Consider the following 17239-nt stretch of genomic DNA (forward strand, 5'->3'; position numbering starts at 1 on the left):
TTGGTGAGCTAGGGAATAACGAGTGAGAACAGATGAAATATTTAGATATAAATAGTCTGTTTTCATGTGCTGCGATTGTCACTAATAAGGCAAGAACATGTGTTTTGTGGTTAAGGGACAGGATGAGGAACCAGGACATCTGGGTTCCCTTCTGAGCTTTACCACAGTGTATTGAAGAAGTCATCAAGCCCCTCTGTACCCCATGAGTTGGAAGTGGATAATAATACCCTGGGGGCTAATTCTTCAGTGCTGTAGTTTTCAGACATACAGAGGGGAAGAGCGATATAAGTGTATGATTTTTATGTATTAGAAATCAGTCCAACTAAAAGTTTACCCAGAAAGTTTGGGAATTAATTTATCCTATCCCGACTTTAGGAATCAGACCCACTTGCCATTTCCTAGCAATGACGGAAAAACAAGAGGAAAATTAGAAACAATACGGGATGTCGGAACAGAATCCTGTCTGAAAGTATGTCATCTTAAGTTTTCTGTGACAAGTTTGCTGGGCTTTACACTCGGGCTTTTTTTCTCTCTCTTTTTTTTTAAATATCTGAAGTGGTTAGAAAAACAAAGACTATGAACCTAGCGGGGACATGGCAGTGATGTGCGTAGAGCTGAAATATACTAATTTGTCCAAAGCCTATAAATGACTTTGGCCTTAATTCACAAGCCTCGGTAGGATTTAAGAAGGACTTACAGTGGCCGTCTATAAAGGGATGCATTTCCCCCACCAAAGTGTATTTTGCTCACTGCAGCTGTAACTAATAATTCCCTAAACAATAGATTAAAATCATGTAATTAGTATAAAAATAATTAAAGGAAAGATTCATTCCACCTAAGAGTAAATAAGCATGTTTGCTATGTAAGGCATAGTGGAATAGGAATTTTTTTGTGTGTGCATATGCTAGCAGAAAATCTCTAGGTAAAGGCTAAGGAGGAGAGGACCTGTGTTAGGGATTTGAAAGCCTTGAGTTTAAATCATGATTATAATTCATTTGGGATGAGCATTGTCCTATTTTAGGTTTTCCAGTGCTCATCTGAAACAATTTTAGTAGTAAAAACAAGTCTCTCACGCAATAATAATTTTGTATCCACTTTTGGATACTGGGCATGAGATGGCTATATCCACATTGGAAAGTTAAGCAGCCCAATGGGAGCACATCTGTGGAGCAAAACAGTTGGTACTAAGGACCCAATGTCCATATTATATAAATAGTTAGGGTGTTTAGTCTGGTCCCGTGTAGTGAATGGCGGGAGCACAGTAAGCACTTTCCTGGAACACATTTCCCATACTGCTTTCACCCAAAAGTCTGGTTCATATGCTCTGACACCAGCCCACAGTACAAGAAAAAGTACAGTAAGTGAGGGCAATCATGAGATTTGCTTCAGAAGTGCACTTCTGATCTGAACGAAAATGCTAACATCTGTGTACTCTGTTTCTACCCTTATCACTGAAAAAAGGAGGTACAAGAGTCTGATTTGCAGTCAGAATGCAGTTGACTAGGCAAAACCATGAGCACAAATTTTCAGTTGCTTTTGTAGAAATGATGGCAAGTCTTTGATCTAGACACTGGTAAAGCAGCACTTAAAATAATTTAATGTAGGATAATTTCAGAATATTTTGAAAGAGGCTAATGGCTATGTGTAAGGAAAACTGGCTTCAATCTGTTGAATTTATCTCATTTGAGAACGTTATTGAGAATAGTTTCGTTCACTTCAGTATTAGCTTGGGAAATACATTTTTAAATAAAGAAGAAAAAAAAGCTCCTTGGCATTATTCTAAGCTAATACCATGTCTTCTATGATATTAGATGAAGAGTGAATCTACTGATGCACAATAAATGCTCCAGGTATCTGCGGGGATTAATTTCCCTCTTAACTGACTTGTACACTAAAACTGAGAATTCAAGTCCATGCTTAACCTAGCCCATCCCCTTCCCTATCCCCGGAATTAACTCATTCATCCCCAGTCCTTGCTTTCACAAGAAAAAACCTGGACACACAGACTGCCAGGAAATCTTAGCCCATTCTGTCCAGCTTCTCCGTGCTCCCAGCAGAGAATGAGCAGCTTGTATTCAGAGATCTAGAAAGTTATGTCAGAATGGAAGAAAATTGGTACGCTAGATTCAATTGCCTGTGTTCATCCGAGATGCCTCGTTCACCTTCAGAGTCTTAAAAAATGACTGTGCTCAGAGCTAAGGCAATAATTATCAGGAAGCTCATCTTCTTTTTCTTAAAAATTGCACTCAAAACTATGATTAGCAGGGACTTATTTAGTATCTTTGGCCATTCTTAGCCTTTCCTAAGGTTTGGAGAGAGAAAAAGAGAACGAGTGAAGGCTACATTTCAGATTTGCTTGTAGGAAGGTGGCTAGGGGAAAATAATGTGTCTTTTTATCTGAGGAAGAAAGCAAGAGTTCTGGCTGGATGTGGTGAATCATATCACCATAACATCTTTCACACTAATTTCCCTAAAAACGCATCCAAAACTAACACGCACATGCACATCTAGATGTATATCTTTATATGTGGAGTCACATAAATAAGTACCTTTATGTGGTAGGACAAAAGAGACTGAACAACCAGAAGATTTAGCAACAACATTCTTTTCCTATGGCATAAATCCCACTAGTAGTAATTTCATCTCGAAATGGAAAGCATAGCATTACATTATTTGAGCACAAAGGCCAAATTTCCCTGGATGCCAGTTAGACCCCAAGCTCATACAAACACAGCAGGAGAAATCTAAAATGATTTTGTTTCCTAGTGGCACTAATTCCATTGCTGGAGCAAATATAATTATATTTATATTAACATTATAATGATAACTTTGCAGGCCAGATTCCTGTCTGTTAGAGCAGATATAAACAAAGCACCAGCAGAGACCTAAGGAATTTCTATTCCTCTGTGGCAGTGTGCCTGGCTGCCTAGCTAGTAATTTCAGCAGTAAGAGGAAAGTTCACTCTGTGAAAAATATACTTAAGATTTAATTTTGTCTTAAATACAAAATGTCTTCATTTTCTATTGATCATAGCATCCTCACACTCCACCTGGACTGCAGTTTGCAGACTAGGCTTTTGCCCTGTGTATCTGTAAAACTTGGTCAGCATTAGTTTTACCATTCTTGAGTTAATCATATACAATCCACTCTAATCCACTCTAATCCATGCTTAATCCTTTTCTATATGATCCACTTAAAGCATTTTCCTTTGAAAAACTCAAACACAGTAAGATAAGAGCAGCTTCATACTTGTCTTTTTTTTTTTTAGGATTCTCTTTCAGGTTTGAAGGAAATGGGCACAATATTTTTAAAGCAAATACATCTGTACCTATGTTCAGAATTTGGGCAATTCCCATTTTTGCTTTTAGCAATCAGTATTGAAAAAGAAGGGGAAAAGGGGAAGGGGAATGAAATGATTTTTTACTCTTAATGTTACATCAGTAGAGATGCAGGAAATAATGAAAAAATTTTTAGTTTTGTATAAGCTTGACCTCCCTCCAAAGAAAGTGTTCTCTTTTTTCAGTTCTTTGCTACTGCCTATCCATGTTAAGATCACCCTTCTGAAATTTGCCTTTTAAAGTTAGATATCTGAGCCTATTAGATCATCAGTGGGAACTGCAGATACTCCATTTCTGAAACTAACTTTGATTTGGCAAAATAGTACAAATACTTGCCTAACTTCATGACCAGTGATAGTCACATGAACACTCAGTAAAATACCGAAGTATATCATTTAAACTTACTAAATTGGGGAAGAGGTACACTTTGGAAGCATAAATATAGATGTATGTGCCTAATTCAAGGCAGGCTGTAGAATTTATGTCTTCAGGTTTGTATGCATTACTAACTCCAGAATACATGAGACATGGTATGCAGGTACAAGACCTCTGATGAGCGATGATAAGGACATCAAAAGTGTTTTCACTTTTTCTATTTCTTTTGAAGCTTGTATGTATATTTGAAGAGTACTGTATAGGCAAATGTGAATTATCTTAACTGTGAATGGACACATGCTGTTAGGAAAATCTATTAGACTGACCAAATTAAAGGTACTGCCAAACTTCAGTGAAAAAGTGTGATTTTCATACAGTTCTTCAAATTTACTTTTAAAATGTCATTTTTATGTTGTGAAAGAACTCATCTGCTTCTTGACGTATTCCATGCTTGGACATAATGATACAAGAAGCACAGAGAGACATATAATTATTAAAGCAAAATGGGGACTATTTATGCAAATAATTGAAGACATTGTAACTGAGATTCAAATAGACCTTTGACACTTTTTGACTGCAAATGTGTTAGCATATAAAAAAAAGTAAGATTACAAACCTACTGAATATAGACAAATTCCTACAAAATCACCAAGAGAAATGTTCAGTGGGAGATTAAGATAAATGAAAGTGCACATTTGACCTCAGAAACCATAAGAAACAAAGTGGAGGTTTTAGAGGTTGGACTTAAGGTTGGTTCTCAGAATTTTCTACATTATCCCCTGTGGAGGGCTCTGCAGACATTCAATGGTAAAAAATTCTTCCAATGAAAGTAAAAATAAAGGCTAAGAAATTTTAAGAACCATTGATTAGATGTTCTTCATTGAACATTAGTAATATTTTTCTTGGCATTAAAAGCCAGGTGTAATACTCATCAGAGAGGAGGAAAGACAAGCACTGAAAGGTAAATGGTCATGATTCGATAAACTAAAAAGCTGGAATATTTTTAAACCTTTACAAAATGAAAAAGTAAAGAAAATTACTTCCAGGAAGGATCACTGGTCCTAGAAAGAAAGATGTGAAATGCTGGATTACCTTTTGATTTGCTTGTTTTTGAAGCTCATGTGGTTCTGGGTTTACTGAACCTCGACCTGTTGGACTCTTTGTTTTCCTCTCATACATAAAAGTTTAATGATTGCTGTAATGTGATATAAAAGCAGACATAAATCATTCACATTTATATTATATACTCCACTGTGCATGCCTGTTAATTCTCCTGTCTCTTGGAAGTGTCGTCAAGTTCATGAAAAGTAGTAACTATATCAAGAGATGAATGGAAACAATCCCTAGTGCAACCATTCCTGATGTACAGGAAGAAATTGCACCTGCTTTTTTGGTAAAATGTTTCCTGTACTATAGTAAATAAAACTCATTAGAATGTAAAACTTGATTTTTCATAATAGTGCAGAGCTACAGCTGGAAAATTTTCATCTTACTCGAATCTACTACTTTTTTATTATTAGACTGTATTTCTTTAAAAGGCATTGTAGTATATCAAAGACACATGGATACTAACCAACACTGTGTTTTCCCAAAGAATTGGAGCCTGCCACTGGAAATTTATATTTCTCTCTTAGGACTTTCTGCAGACTATGCTAGTCTCTGCCCCATCTGCAGAATATTATGTTCTGAAAATTATTTAGATATTTTGCAGTTTCTGAAAATAAAAGCAAAGAGCATCTCATTACCTATCCATTTTTCGTTTCTCTACAAAATATTCTATCCAAAAAGCTCACAATTTTATTCCTTTTCCCTTACTCCCTGTCTTGCTTATAAACTGCTTATAGCAGGCATACATAACAATAGATATCTGAGATACAGAATGGCTACTGATCTGATAGGGACCAATGGTCAAGTCCCAGTGCTCCTACTGCATTGCACTGGCAAATATAGCATATGTTTTCCCTTAGTGCAGCTGAAGTGCCAGTACTGCATGCTACTATTTTAGTATTTTCCAAATTCTGTTGTGTCATCTCAGTACAACCATATGGGGCTTCAGCTGACTTCAGTAAAGACAATTCTGTATTTAGCCAACAAGGGGCAACAGACCTATAAAAGATACTGTTTTGTGGAGATACTGTCTGATTTTGCATCAGTAGAATGCTACAGTAAGCAGAATCAGTCCCAAATAGAGATTGTGGATGGACCAAAACCAACCAGAACCACCATGTTAAATACGTCTTTTTTTAAATTATCTAAGTGGTTCCCGGAAAAAATCAGTTTTAGATTTAGACTCAAATCCCTACCATATTTTGCATTCAGACATGCCAACACTACACACTGAATTGAACACAGGCTTATTAATTCTGTCAAGAATTTTTGCAGTAGTGCAAAATAGCGCACATGGAGTCCCATGATACTGTGGCCAAACTGTTTCCCCTACTTGAGTACAGATTTTTTTTTCCCCTACCTCCTGAAATCTGTGGCATCTGTTGTAAACTTGATCAGCACTGTTGGCTGTAAAATATTTCACTGATAGTGGCTCAAATGTTTTTTAGCTGGTTGGGATCTCAACAGAAAATTTTGTAGTGAAAATATGTATTTATGTAGATATCAAGCCATGAAAGCTTAAGAGAACAATATTGTACAGAAGAGGAACAGTACACGGTATTCATTATCAAGATAATACTAACAAGGTCAAGGTATTCAGTTGTGATATGTTAGGAGAAAATGGCCATTACATTGTCATAGATGTTGTAACCTTCTCCAACACAGCCCTTTTCAGGCTCAGCCTAAGTTGCCACACGCCCATTTCCATGATCTTGGAAAATCTTCCATGATCTTGGAAAAATTTTTCCATCTTGCCTGTTCAGGCACATGAATGCACAAGAACTATGTTACATTGTTGAAGCATTAGTAAAAATACGTGTGTGTGTGTATATTATATATATATATATATGTACACACATACAAATACATATCAGTGGAAACTTGCTACGTTACAAGAATTTTGTATGAGGTTAGTAATTACCTTTGTTGTGTGATGGAAGTAATCTCCCTTGTATTATGTGTACACTGAATGTTATTATTAAGACAAAATGATAAAGAAAGATTTTAGTGAGATTTGTAAAGTTTTGGTGGGGAGGGGTGCCACTATCCCCAAGGTAAGATCTGTCCTTGCATTTCAGGGTAGCAGAACGAAATATGAATTTCAGTTGAAGTGATGAATTTTTCAACATAGAGCTGATAAATGTTCACATCAGACCTAGCACTCTGGAGATGCCCTGCTGATCTGAACAGTAATTGCATGCTGGCAGACTGAGGCTGTTGGGATCACAGACTGTAGATTTAGCCTGCAGCCTGACATCATTTGACTTGTGGTTTTGCGTGCTTACTTATCAATCTCAGTTGCCCCAATGTTAAAAGGGAGGCCCTTCAGCAAAATGGAAATTTTTTCCTGAAATTCAAGGAGGTGGGAATTATAGCCCTTCATCGTGGATACATTGATTTAATACATAGTGGCATTTTTAGGCATTTATCCTGGTTATATTAATTTAATATGTTATGGTACATGTGCCAGCCTACCCTATTGTTTTCTTGAGGCATTTTATCAGTGCAAGATATTGCTGATTCTAAGTCAAGATCATCTACATATTTTCTTGACTGAATGGTGCTACTGCCCACAAGAGAAGCAATACTGAGGGAGCGGTGGCTAAATCTAGGGCTGAAGGATTCCTTTTTCATACATAGTTCATAAAGAGAACAGCTCGAGAGAGGAAATTATTTGCAAGCCGGAACTGAACTAAATTAAACAATTAAAAGATAGAATGAGCTGAAGAACCCATAGTTTTTAAAAGTTAGTTTTGTTGAGAATTATGCTCCAGGACAATCAGAAAATGTCAGATTTTCACAAGTAAGAAAAAATAAGAACACAAAAACTTCTGGTTTGGGTCAACTGAACTTAATTTTCTTTTGCTATTTCTTTCATAGTCATACACCAAGACAAAAACCTCTATTATAACATCTGCAATTATGAGCCCAACTTGGATTAGTCACTGCCGCAGCTAAGCATTTCGCGTGCCTTTGAGAAAGTCAGATAAGGTAGAATTAATCTTTCCTAATTTAGCCATATAAAAGAGAGGCATCCAGCTTAAGCTATCCTCCAGTCTCCCTCTGCTGTCAATGGGGAGAGAGAGGAAGAGAGAGAAATTTGGGCCTTGGGTGGAATCAATTGCTCTTTGGTGGTGCCTCCTCCACTACCTGCGAAGAAAGTGCTAGCATATTGGAAACTCAGTTCTTTTCTGTTAAACTGAGATTTTTGTCACTCCCTTACCACAGAGAAGAGTTATGAAGATGACCGTGGGACATTCAAATATTAGGCTAGCAGGAGGTATATAAGAACCATTGACAGACTGTTCAAGAAGTGAACCTTTGCAGCTGGACATAGCTAAGAGTGTTTGTCAGTGTTCCCAGTCCAAGTTTGGAGGGTAAATTTGGCTGAGCTTGTTTTTTTTCCATTTTCATCAATATTAAAAATATGTCCTGTATATGGTACTTCTTCTGGCATTTACCATAGAAAGGTCTTTACAGACAGATTCCAAAACCATAACATTTTTATAAATGCTTCATAGAAGCTTACAGATTTCACAGGCTTATATTGGCTTAAACAGAAGGAATTTTATGTGCTTTAACCAATATTACCTGAGGAAATATAGCTCCCAAATGGTGATTTTTCCGAAATACAGTTATATTATGGAATGGATGAATGCTGGCTTTGGGCCAAACTTTCTTAAAGGACACCTAAACCCTTTTAGATATGAAGCTTTCACAACTTGTTTGTTCTTAACTGTAAGTTTTACTTTTGCTGAACTTTTTAAACTTAATTAGTATTTTTTTTAAATTAAGCTCTCCTTTAAGATTAAATGTTAGATTAAAAGCCTCTTCTTTCATTTGCAACCATAGTGTCTTCAATGGAATCAGTTTGTATGCACAATGCAAAGGTGAATTTTGAATGTTAACTATTTTATAATCTTGAAAAGATTCAAGAGGTTTATGCAAATATTTTAGAAAAATGATGGATATGACACACACTAATAATAATTTTAAATATTTGAGAAGAATGGCAAAAAATCCTTTGTGTATTTATAGAAACTCCCAAAGCATTAACAATGGTTCAGCCTTTTTCAAAGTTCTGGAATACTCTTCTGTTCCTAAAAATAGCATCTTGTTCAGTTCTCAGAGATTTAGAGATGCCTAGATTGGTTAGGGAAAAATACAGATTTTCTGGCAGAGGAACATTTCTTTATAGCAATGAAAACAATTAATTATTGCCCCTTTCTTTTTCTCTCTCTCACTTTTTTTTTTTTAAAGGACAATAATACCAAAGGCATAATTCTGAAATCGACATAAACAAATCATGTTAAAACCACTGATATTAAAATCACTGTTACTTGCTACTAGTTTCTTTTGTTTGTTTTGGGCTTGGAAAGGTTTAGGAGCACAATTTTTAATATATAATGCATTCGGTTGATAATAGATGTAATAGGAAGTATATGATTGAATTTATAACTAGTAAAAATGCACCAATGGCAGGGGATAACTCTATAAATATAAATAAATATCACTGGCATTTGCAAGTCCTAATCTTAATACGTGAAATCTAATAGGAAGCCAGTATGTAAAGACACTCAAATTTAATATTATGGGTCACCTCTGTCTGATTCCATCTGAAATGACATCAATCTGCTTCTGGATTTAACTAGATTCACAATATGCAGAAAATACATTATGCAAGTTAGAAATGGATACATCAATTTGAACAGAATAACAGACAATGTAAACTTTAAAAATAGACTCAAACAACCAAGCAACTTCAAACAAATATATTTTGTAAGCCATTTTTTGATCATATTTTATTTAAATTTTTTTCCATTTTTCCACGCCTTACTGGAGCTGGGTAAATCCCAAAACTGTAGCAATACTTTATTACAAGGGAGATCATTTTTGCACTGTTTCTGCCCTGTCCAGAGTACTGGACATTTCAGAACAGTTTGATTGGAAGATTCTCACTTCCATTTCCAGACGAAATTTGGATAAACATCTGTGCATTTGGATGCTCATCTAAATTAAACTGAGTATGGCAGAGACTTCCTTTAGCAGTTTCCCTGTCACTAAAGGAAATGAGGATGCAATTTTGTAAGTCCAATTACATGGTTACTGCTGAGCAGCCAAATATCAAGTTAAATGGAAAGTAAAAGACAAATTAGATGAATCTCAATGTAAATTGCTATTGTCTATTACATCAAAGTACTCAAAAATTGTACCATATCATTTATAAAGCCTTGCTTCTGAACCAGAGAACTTGTAGTCCACTTATGGCATACCAGACTCATGAAGAAAAATGTATACAGCCTTTTTTTTCAAGTCCCATTAATTCTAAAATAGTCATAATCTGAGGCACAAATTGTGTTTTTCTTCCTGTTCAGTTAGACTTTTTCAAAATATCTTGTGTTCATGGGCCATCTCATTCATTTAAGTATAACTACATAATTAAGACATATAACTTAAGAGGAAACATTAAAAAAAAAATTATTAAACTGATATGTAGGTGCTGCAGACTCTGTCTGAGCTGGGGTGGGAAATTCCTTCCTTCTTCCTGAACACTGATTTCTTTACAAGGCTTTCTTGGGACCAGAATTCACCTTCTATCAGGTGAATGCACTTTATCAGCTACATGAATGTGCATACCTCCTCTAAGCTACAGTACAAATATTGTACATGAATTGTTTATTGAGATGTTCATTGTATAAATATACAGGTTTGATAAAATAGACTGTTAGAAAAGCAAACAGGAAAAATAGAGAACAGCCTCTGATAAGCCATTCCACATCAAACTCTCATAATATAAAGCCTGAGCTGCTAATAAAATTCTTATTTCTTGACCTCAGCCAACTTGCAAAATTGTTTTGCCAAGACTGAGGGCCAGACAACCAAAAGGATCATGGCTGATTAAGCTGTCTTTCCAAGGAGCTAGAAGTGGAGGTCACCAATGGGGAGCCATTCAACACTTGATCAGCTCTGTCCACCTTCTTCCTTGCCAAATTCACTGACTGCCCGTTGTCTGCTTGCATCAGCTCAAGGGAGGCCTAGTTAGTGCGTAATGAAGAAATCTGGGGAGAGCTCAGCTTTTTCAGGGTCCCCTCCTAAGGCAGTCTGCTACCTAGCTCCCCACAAGCACCTTTGCCAAAAGCTGCCTTGTAAGGACACGCCAGCATGGGCCAGCTGGAAGCCAGCACACGTGACCCCCCTCAGCTCCTCCACACACGTTTCTCCTCCTGCTGAAGCCCCGGCCCTGGTGTCGCTGAGTGAGCATTTGGGCAAAGGCTGCCACCAAACTACTCCCACCACAACCTGGGATGGTAGCAGCCACTCGCAGCATGCCCCAATGAGCAGCAGCACATGCTAGATGCCATTTCATCTCTTAGCAGCTGCCTCACACACAGCCACAGCCAGTGGTTGCTTGCTCTCCCTCTGGCCCAGCCAACTATATCATTTCTAACCAGATGAGCACTGTCCACGTGAATATAAATGAACAAACACATACAAGCAAAGTCGAGCAGTATCTAGTGATTCCATAAAAATAAATGAAAATGTGGCTGTATGGAACTGAAGAACTCTGGTAGAGATCTGTGATGATTTAAGTATGATATTATTTTCAGTGTGGTATCTTTCCTGCAGAAAAACAGAATTTCTGTTTTCTATATCACATTCTATGTGAAAAGGGTCAGCTACCACAGAGTTTACAGCATGATGGTCTAAAATTAGTAGTATAAATCAGGTGGCTTAATTATTTCAAGAGAGCTGAACCACATTATGCCAGTAATGATTTTGCAAATATTTGTGTACAAGTATTTACACAGAGTGAACTCTCATGTCTGTATGCATATTCCAAAAGCATAAATCAGCTTAGCCTAAATTCAGTCAGCATACTCTAAATCACAGAGCAACTGGTACCTAGTGGTTGTTCCTGCACCATGCACAAATGTCTGGATTTGCATGTAAAATTGATGTTTGATATTTAACCATCTAACTTGCCTCTGTAGGACACTGTAGTATCAAACTCTGGGTCTTGTCCTCCACTGCTCAATGCCATGCTTAAGCTCTCTACCCCTGTAAGAAGTGCACAAAGCAGGTATGAATGAAATCAGAATATTAACATTATGGTCACTTTGTACAAATGAACATGACAGAATAATGCTATATTTGCTTGAAAGAGATCAGTGAGGCATAAAAATGTTGAGGAGTGTTTAATCCTCAAGGGAATAAGATTTATCAAAATAACGTGAAAAGATAATACATTCCTTTCTGGTTCTACAGACGAAGAGAAGCAAAGGAGTCCAAAGCACCATGTATTAACAACTTAGAAACTATTTTTCATGCTGCTATCTTTACATCAACTTTGATGCTAAAATGAAGGGGAAATCTGGTATTGGTAAATAATTATTAACTTGTGATAAGCAGTAGTTTTACATTTTAAGATCAAAGCAAGCATATATAAATAATTTTAAGTATATTCATCTCCTCTGCTTTATGCACTCTCTCTTGATTTTACATTCAGCTGTCACTGTGTGTCCCTCTTACCTTCTTAATAAGTCCAGGAGCAACTGGAATCTGTCTGGAAAAGAAAATGAAATTCATTTAATTGATAGATAATATTTAATGGACCAAAAAGATTCAGGCAGAGATTATCTCAATATTAATCAGTGTATTAGAGGACTGAAATATCTGTTATTATCAAACGTCATTAGACAGACAATGAACCACTTTCCTAATTGTGTTATTTTTCCCCCTCTGAAAATAACTATCACTCAAAGGATCAAAACATTAATACATTTTATTCAGACAAAATTCCATGTGATCTGACTAACTAAGATCTGTCTAAGGATAGAGTTCATCATAACTGAAATTGCTGTTTGAAGATTATTATGCCATGAGAGGGTGGAAGAAGGTTGGGGGTTTTCTTCATTTCAGATAAAGGGCTATTAATATTATAGCTTGCACCTACTCCTTCCAGAAGTGACCTTGGTCTATAGCTACACAATCTACAGGACATCACTATGGCCAAATCCTGAAGTCCTAAACTCATGGCTGAATTCCGCTTGGGATCCACTGGTGTAGTTTTATGCTTGAGTGAGTCTGGCCCTTTGCTTCTGTTCTGCTCTGTTCAGTCTAAACTCTTGAACTAGGTAAAAATAAGGGCACAGTTTTGAAAATCCTTACTGCAAAGTCTAATTTCCAAGCATTTTATGAAGAACTTAAGAGTAAGGATTTCAGCTCAGGCTCTAAATAAAACGATTAAGAATGTAATTTGAATAATGCTCACTATATCTTTATTGTAAGGTGAAGTAATAAAATTATATATCATTTAACTTCTTAGGACAGACTCTAGATATGAGTTCTGTACAGTAATTTTAAAAGATTATGAGCTATTCATCTCTCTTTTATTCCTACATAACAGGGTTTTTTTTATATATAGGTGACTGTAAGTATAAACAAGCATATTGATGGCAGATTTACAATCATTTTGCAAATAGTATTAAATATACCTTTAAAAAATATCTGAACCTATTCCACATGTAGTAAACTACCAAAAAAGAACAGTTGTAAGAAACCAAGTTTATCTTCCTAGATGCTTAAGGACCATTCTAATCATCAAACAGAATAATACCCTGGAAGATCACTGGCCGTGTGAAACTTAGATGTCTCAGTCACATTAGACTCACTACTGTGTATTCATACTGATGGCCATATGAGACATCAAAGACTATTTCCAGCTTATCATCATTTCTAGTCCTGCAACACAACAAAGCTGTGATACTGGAAATGCCTAAAGCCAGCTTTCTTCTGTTCTGTGAGTCAACAGCATGATCAAGACTTCCCCGAGCTCTACGCTCCAGCCTTTACCACTGATATTGACTAATATGGAAGATTGCTTCTGGGCCCTGGCATAACAAAGTTAGGCAGTTAAAAGCACAGATACGTCATTCACAGGATTTACAAGAGACCTAGCTGCAAAACTTTCAATTAGTTAATTCATTCTTGCTAATTCTCCTGGATGCTCACTACCCGTAGAAAATTTATCCTCTGACCTTTGAATTCTCTTTAGACCAAATGAAAATAATTTTTTCAAATCACAAAGTAAAAGTATGGAGAATGACTTTTCAAAGTACTGATTGCATTTTAATTTTGGTTTCTAACATACTTAAATTGAAATCACTGTCAGTTATACAGTCCAGAAGTCTTTTTTTTTTTTTTAAAAAACAGACTGAAGTATACCATTACTTTTACATGTCCTTGTACACTATAGTTTGACTTAAAACCAGTCTAGCTGTTTTGTTACAAATGTTTTTAGTTTACAAATGGCAGAGCAATTCAAAACATATTGAATTGATTTAAAATATTAATATCCACAACTGGCACTAAACCAAAAAGAATTACTCTAGACTAGCGAGCTTTCTTTCTGACAGTTCTTATTTTTAAAATACAGTTAAACACACTGCATATATTCACTTAGTTTAAAATAGCAAATCAACAACACAGGGATCAATGTATTCCTTTTTTCCTCATGTCTAAGGCATTTATTTATATGGAAGAAAATTCTTGATTTCTTTTCCTTTCAATGGAAAAAATAATCTTGTAAATGCACTTTTCATGTCCCAATGTCTAGCCACTTTGTTAAACTTTTAGATTCTGTAATTGGATAAATCAGATTTCCTAGTGAAGATCTAAAGCTGCAAGTACAATTTATCTTTAGATCATTTCTCAGACCATTTCACTAATGGTATGAGCAGTTATTATCTTCGGACCAGATCCTGTAAACATGCACATGAATAGCTTTACCCATAACAGCTGTTCCAATGACCACCATTTTACTGTTCATGTGAGTTAGGGTGTGTTAAATCACTCCCTGGTATGGAAACCAATTGCAAGGGTAGTAGCTTTGATTTTCTAACAGGAGATAATAAAAGAAAATCTTCACATAAATTAGATTATACAAAGAAATAAACTCTAGCCAGGAATATCAAATGGTCACAAGATGTTTTTTTTACATCATTTTTCTTCTATTACATTAAAGGTCTCGCATAGTTAAAAGTTCCATCTCAGAGCTCTTATTAGCTGCCATCTATGAACAGTAATACAGGACTGGCAACTCAGGCCAACAGTGGAGCTGGCTGGATAGCACAGATGAAGCGTTTTTGCAAGATTGGCTCCACAAATAACACCTCCTCAGACGGAGGTCAACATGGCCCTCCTGCCACAGTCCCTGCTGAGAGCAGCAACGAAGAGCAAGCAAAGAGTAACCCAGGCAAGACTTCTGATCATTACAGTTATGAATCTCCTAGGCTACAAACTGGTGTGGAGAAAGTGCTGAGCTCCATGCAAAGTGGTTCCTAGGTGTCAACAGCTACATTTCAAGAGCTCATGCTCTGAAATAGCACTAAGCCATGGAGCTGCTAAGTCCCACCTTGCAGGCCTTGCTGGGAGCCTGACCAAGCTAGTTTGCACTGGGCCATCTCATAGTTTGGGCAGCCCCGCTGCTGCCTCCCTGCGGTGGCATGCGCAGGTGTCCCTTTAGGGCACTCACAGCAGAACGCCAGGAGCAGCAATAGCAGGTAAAACAAAGGTTGTGCTGAAACTATGTAGACTGGCTCCCAGCTATGCAGCAGGATGAGATTTAATCTGGCCTGGGACAGATTACTCGGTCTTTTCACTGTCAAGAGAATTTCATCCATTTGCTAAGTTCACAAAACCTCAGTGGGTGAGGAAGGGTGCTCTGGAGCTGCCCAGATTCCCCTTCTGACCAGATTCACTATTAATGCCATTCTTAAGCACTGACAGTACTTTCTGTGCTAGCGTGCCTGAACATAATTAGCACCGTTTTTGTCAAGTCATTGAAAAGATGAGTACACTGGCAGTCACATGTGGAAAGCCTGACTCTGTGTTCCCATGTGGACAGGAGAGTGGTGAATCTGAAAGACAGTCTCATAAACTTCTTCTTAAGAGCATTGTGGACCTAGCCTTAATGCTCATGGATGGTGCCCAAGCACAAGCACAATAATGCAAAGCTAAAGACAAGACTTTGTTCTGCCATAAAACCAGGTGTACTGCGGCCAGCAGCATCACATTTTTCCTTGTTTTTCCTGCGTGCTCTGCCAAATGATGTGATCTGGTGATAGGCAGAAAGAGTTTGGTGACCTTATTTTGCCATAGGTGCTTGCAGAGATGGAGAATACTTGCAATGTAGTATTTATATTGTGATTTTAAGTTCTCAGGCCACCAGAGAGTCAGCAGATATCAGTAACCCACAGTCAGTACTGATCGTAATCATACTGATGGCCTGGATTCCAACCAGCAAAACTCTTAAAAAGTCGCCTTATGCAGTTCTCTACATTATCCTGAGTCATTGTCACTTTGTCCTGATATATTCCACTGTGCCTTTACACATGTACTGCTCCAGGATTTGACCCACATAAAGGCTACTCCCACAGTTTGTCCCAGTGACCTTTTCCGGAGTGTTAATGATTTAATGTTAACGTTAATGACTATCCACTTCAGAAAGTGTTGTGGAGACTGGGGCGTAAGAGGTCATTATTATTTAAACACATTTGTTTTGCCTTTCTTCTCAGAAACTTTAAATCAGAAAAAATTTCCTTAAACAGAAAGTCCCAACTGACAGCTTTAGGATGTGTGAGAAAGACACAGCTAATTTAGTGCAAAAGATAAGACATTTTCTTGGGGAAGTACTAATACTAGGCCTATTCCTCCTTAATATCATTTCATATTAGTGTACTACACAGACAGGGATTTTAAATCCTTTTAATTGAAAAATATTTGTCTTTTGCTTACTAAAATAAGTTTTTTGCCTGGAGGTTAAAGAGTTTTAAAATTATTTCTGAATTATAGCCAATTTCTGGACAGTTTATCAGAAACAAGAGGATGAAGTTTGTCTTGTTAATTTTTATCAGACCAGAGAAAGGAAAAATAGATTTCCTCAGTGACCCCAACAGAATCACTACATAAAGAGACGATGAGAAATACAGAGTCCAGACATATCTAATTTGTCCAAATTTGCCAGCTGTTATGTACACATCCACATGTGTCAATACATGTGCATATATGTCATAATCATGCATGCAAAGTGGAGGGAAAAAATCATCCAAACTTGGTGGCTGAAACAACAGTCGAAAAAAGAACTTTACATAGCTTCCCACTCCTTTTTTTTCTGGCTGAAATTTCCAAGAGCACCAAAACCACTGATTTTAATTCATAGTTTTTTTGATTCATAAGCCATGAAATGGCCTCACAAAAAGAAGAGTATACAAATATCCTTTGACCTCTAGTATGTTCTGTACAGGAACATTTGAAAACTGTGATCCAGCTTTGGTCCATCAAGAGAAGAATTCAAAGAAGGAGGAGGCTTTGGCCCTGCCCCCTTTTCCCAAAACTAAAGAACAAGGCCTGAAGTAAAG

This window comes from Apteryx rowi, unplaced genomic scaffold, assembly GCF_003343035.1.
Source record: "Apteryx rowi isolate R43461 unplaced genomic scaffold, aptRow1 scaffold_55, whole genome shotgun sequence".
NCBI lineage: Eukaryota > Metazoa > Chordata > Aves > Apterygiformes > Apterygidae > Apteryx > Apteryx rowi.